Below are 5000 nucleotides of genomic sequence, written 5' to 3' on the forward strand. Positions count from 1 at the left end.
ACCTAACCCATGTTGTACCTTAACCTAACCCATGTTGTACCTTAACCTAACCCATGTTGTGCCTTAACCTAACCCACGTTGTGCCTTAACCTAACCCACGTTGTGCCTTAACCTAACCCACGTTGTGCCTTAACCTAACCCACGTTGTGCCTTAACCTAACCCACGTTGTGCCTTAACCTAACCCACGTTGTGCCTTAACCTAACCCACGTTGTGCCTTAACCTAACCCACGTTGTGCCTTAACCTAACCCACGTTGTGCCTTAACCTAACCCACGTTGTGCCTTAACCTAACCCACGTTGTGCCTTAACCTAACCCACGTTGTGCCTTAACCTAACCCACGTTGTCCCCTAACGTAACCCACGTTGTCCCCTAACGTAACCCATGTTGTCGCCTAAACCTGCTCTGTAATTGTTATACGACTCGTTCAATTAGTGTAGTGTTGCCCACCCGCAACCCTCGCAATATAGTTCGCTACTCGCACTGCCCGCTCCCCTGTGTATCGCTTCATGTTAAACACCTTGCAAGTCTTGCTGACTTTCCACATGCTCCTGCTGTACACTGTAATGTGGATGGCAGCAGGACGTACATGCCGCCCCTCCCCACGTCCCCACCTTGCCCCCCTGCCTTCGCAAGCTGGTTGGTGAGAAGTTTGCATGTTCAATGCCCTTCGCATGCGACGTACTCAGGCTACGTTGTGGTGCGGCCTGTGTCAACCGTCCGCTAATGTCGTACGCGTAAACCACAATCTGTACTGCACATTCGTCCTTATGTACCGAATGATACATCGTGGCACATGTGTGACCGTACAACGACTGCGCCCAAAAACGGCGGACCATACAGTGCAAATATTGTGCACGCAGCTACGTGTCGTCTCCCTATGAGAGCTGGATTGCAGTGTGGTACGCCATAGAGACGTGTGGGAGGAACGGACGCCGTGGATGGCGATCAGCATGAGCTGTCTGTTGATGTATTCGGACCTAGTCGTCTCTCCTCACACACCGTGATGGCATGGTGCACCGCGTTCCATATCTGCGACATGCTACAGAGGCCGGTTGACAGTCGTTCGAGCAATGGACATCGCATACGTACGGGGGCCACCTTCCACGTATTGTCTAGGCGTGCACATTTTGTTGCGTGTATGTGGGCAGACGTAGTGTGGCGTGACACCTGACACAGGCATGCAATAATCGTTGAAGTTGCAAATGGCGATGGACGCCTGCGTTTTCTGGTGAAGTTACGCAAATGAACAAATGGTAACCTGTTGTGGTGCGGTTGTTCTCGCTAGGGGTGAATCGGTGATGGCGACGATAGGTTGAGGTACGAACCGGTTGTTCCAGCGATACCCACCATGCCGACGAAACTGAACGGCATCTGGGTGTGAAGCGATACGCGGCGGTGGCTGGGTGGGACCGTCCCCGGCCGGTGAGGGGGCGCCTCCCGGCGTGCTGGCCGCGCGGTGCGTGGGCGCACGCGCTACAGCCGGCTGGTGGGGGCGGCCAGTGGCAGGCGCGCCGGCCGACGGACGCGGCAGGCGTCGCAGCTGCGCGCCGGCGCACCCTGCGCGCGGCGCCGTGCGGCCAAAGTAGGTCCTCGCGGGCCCGGTGCGAAGCGCGGTGGACATCTTCAGTGTGCTGGTCCGATTGAGGACTGTGTGCGTTGAGGATGCGCCGCCGCCCGGCGCTCGGCGCCGCGACGCCGTCTGCTGCTCGGTCGCCCCAGCGGTTCTCGCTGGTGGTTTGTATCGCAGCTGTGCGGATGTGTTGGCGCGTGCGCTGTGCTGGGAGAGTTCGCTTCGGCACCCAAGTGGGGCTTTTGTCCTTCTGTGGCGCTGGCGTTGGAGCTGCCGGTCACCGTAGGTGGCGCGTGTTGTCTCCCGCCGGCAATGCCACGACAGCACGCTCCCGGGCCTCTGTCGGCAGCGGCAAGCTCAGTTGGGAGCACGGGTGGTCGCACCGAAAGCGTCTACTCGCCTAACTCCGGGCGATTGCGCCTCTCTCGAACCCGACCAAGTACTTGGGACGGCGCTGCGCGCCGCCGGGACCTGAGAGGGTTTCGAGGTGTATTGTGCAGGGGAGCTCAGCCTCCTCCTGTTTGCAGAATGATTGAGCGGACGCTTGCGTGTTCGCGCGGGCCCCCGGGACACACTCCCGGGCGGCCGGCTGCTCAGCTCTAGTTGACGCAGCTCCCTGGTTGATCCTGCCAGTAGTCATATGCTTGTCTCAAAGATTAAGCCATGCATGTCTCAGTACAAGCCGCATTAAGGTGAAACCGCGAATGGCTCATTAAATCAGTTATGGTTCCTTAGATCGTACCCACGTTACTTGGATAACTGTGGTAATTCTAGAGCTAATACATGCAAACAGAGTCCCGACCAGAGATGGAAGGGACGCTTTTATTAGATCAAAACCAATCGGTCGGCTCGTCCGGTCCGTTTGCCTTGGTGACTCTGAATAACTTTGGGCTGATCGCACGGTCCTCGTACCGGCGACGCATCTTTCAAATGTCTGCCTTATCAACTGTCGATGGTAGGTTCTGCGCCTACCATGGTTGTAACGGGTAACGGGGAATCAGGGTTCGATTCCGGAGAGGGAGCCTGAGAAACGGCTACCACATCCAAGGAAGGCAGCAGGCGCGCAAATTACCCACTCCCGGCACGGGGAGGTAGTGACGAAAAATAACGATACGGGACTCATCCGAGGCCCCGTAATCGGAATGAGTACACTTTAAATCCTTTAACGAGTATCTATTGGAGGGCAAGTCTGGTGCCAGCAGCCGCGGTAATTCCAGCTCCAATAGCGTATATTAAAGTTGTTGCGGTTAAAAAGCTCGTAGTTGGATTTGTGTCCCACGCTGTTGGTTCACCGCCCGTCGGTGTTTAACTGGCATGTATCGTGGGACGTCCTGCCGGTGGGGCGAGCCGAAGGCGTGCGACCGCCTCGTGCGTGCTCGTGCGTCCCGAGGCGGACCCCGTTGAAATCCTACCAGGGTGCTCTTTATTGAGTGTCTCGGTGGGCCGGCACGTTTACTTTGAACAAATTAGAGTGCTTAAAGCAGGCAAGCCCGCCTGAATACTGTGTGCATGGAATAATGGAATAGGACCTCGGTTCTATTTTGTTGGTTTTCGGAACCCGAGGTAATGATTAATAGGGACAGGCGGGGGCATTCGTATTGCGACGTTAGAGGTGAAATTCTTGGATCGTCGCAAGACGAACAGAAGCGAAAGCATTTGCCAAGTATGTTTTCATTAATCAAGAACGAAAGTTAGAGGTTCGAAGGCGATCAGATACCGCCCTAGTTCTAACCATAAACGATGCCAGCCAGCGATCCGCCGCAGTTCCTCCGATGACTCGGCGGGCAGCCTCCGGGAAACCAAAGCTTTTGGGTTCCGGGGGAAGTATGGTTGCAAAGCTGAAACTTAAAGGAATTGACGGAAGGGCACCACCAGGAGTGGAGCCTGCGGCTTAATTTGACTCAACACGGGAAACCTCACCAGGCCCGGACACCGGAAGGATTGACAGATTGATAGCTCTTTCTTGATTCGGTGGGTGGTGGTGCATGGCCGTTCTTAGTTGGTGGAGCGATTTGTCTGGTTAATTCCGATAACGAACGAGACTCTAGCCTGCTAACTAGTCGCGTGACATCCTTCGTGCTGTCAGCGATTACTTTTCTTCTTAGAGGGACAGGCGGCTTCTAGCCGCACGAGATTGAGCAATAACAGGTCTGTGATGCCCTTAGATGTTCTGGGCCGCACGCGCGCTACACTGAAGGAATCAGCGTGTCTTCCTAGGCCGAAAGGTCGGGGTAACCCGCTGAACCTCCTTCGTGCTAGGGATTGGGGCTTGCAATTGTTCCCCATGAACGAGGAATTCCCAGTAAGCGCGAGTCATAAGCTCGCGTTGATTACGTCCCTGCCCTTTGTACACACCGCCCGTCGCTACTACCGATTGAATGATTTAGTGAGGTCTTCGGACTGGTACGCGGCATTGACTCTGTCGTTGCCGATGCTACCGGAAAGATGACCAAACTTGATCATTTAGAGGAAGTAAAAGTCGTAACAAGGTTTCCGTAGGTGAACCTGCGGAAGGATCATTACCGACTAGACTGCATGTCTTTCGATGTGCGTGTCGTGTCGCGCAACACGCTACCTGTACGGCTCGCCGTAGCCGTGCGCCGCGTGCGGAACCACGCGTGCCTCTCAAAACTAGCGGCAATGTTGTGTGGTACGAGCGCTGAAGCGCTGGAGCGGCTGGCCTGCGGCACCTGGCGCCTGGCGCCGGTTTTGAATGACTTTCGCCCGAGTGCCTGTCCGCTCCGGTGTGGAGCCGTACGACGCCCGTCGGCCGTGAGGCCGTTGGACACAGAACGCTGGAACAGGGGCCGCCACACGCCTCACTCCCGCCTATGCGACCGTCTCGAAAGAGACGGCGGAAACTGAGAAAAGATCACCCAGGACGGTGGATCACTCGGCTCGTGGGTCGATGAAGAACGCAGCAAATTGCGCGTCGACATGTGAACTGCAGGACACATGAACATCGACGTTTCGAACGCACATTGCGGTCCATGGATTCCGTTCCCGGGCCACGTCTGGCTGAGGGTCGGCTACGTATACTGAAGCGCGCGGCGTTTGCCCCGCTTCGCAGACCTGGGAGTGTCGCGGCCGCCTGTGGGGCCGGCCGCGTCTCCTCAAACGTGCGATGCGCGCCCGTCGCCTGGCGGTTCGCATACCGGTACTTTCTCGGTAGCGTGCACAGCCGGCTGGCGGTGTGGCGTGCGACACCTCGTACAACGACCTCAGAGCAGGCGAGACTACCCGCTGAATTTAAGCATATTACTAAGCGGAGGAAAAGAAACTAACAAGGATTCCCCCAGTAGCGGCGAGCGAACAGGGAAGAGTCCAGCACCGAACCCCGCAGGCTGCCGCCTGTCGTGGCATGTGGTGTTTGGGAGGGTCCACTACCCCGACGCCTCGCGCCGAGCCCAAGTCCAACTTGAATGAGG

General features: G+C 56.7%; 2 non-coding genes and 1 pseudogene across 2 annotated transcripts; all 3 read left to right on the plus strand.

Annotated features, from left to right (window-relative positions):
* The first annotated feature begins 2185 nt into the window (after positions 1-2185).
* Positions 2186-4094, plus strand: LOC124745483. The gene has a single exon (XR_007011031.1). It is a non-coding gene; the product is annotated as a small subunit ribosomal RNA (ribosomal RNA).
* Positions 4095-4445: 351 nt separating this feature from the next.
* On the plus strand, positions 4446-4600 carry LOC124745494. The gene has a single exon (XR_007011036.1). It is a non-coding gene; the product is annotated as a 5.8S ribosomal RNA (ribosomal RNA).
* A 188-nt stretch (positions 4601-4788) lies between these two features.
* Positions 4789-5000, plus strand: part of LOC124745485 — a 4222-nt pseudogene continuing 4010 nt past the window's right edge.

Source organism: Schistocerca piceifrons, unplaced genomic scaffold (genome assembly GCF_021461385.2).
Source record: "Schistocerca piceifrons isolate TAMUIC-IGC-003096 unplaced genomic scaffold, iqSchPice1.1 HiC_scaffold_321, whole genome shotgun sequence".
NCBI classification, from domain to species: Eukaryota; Metazoa; Arthropoda; class Insecta; order Orthoptera; family Acrididae; genus Schistocerca; species Schistocerca piceifrons.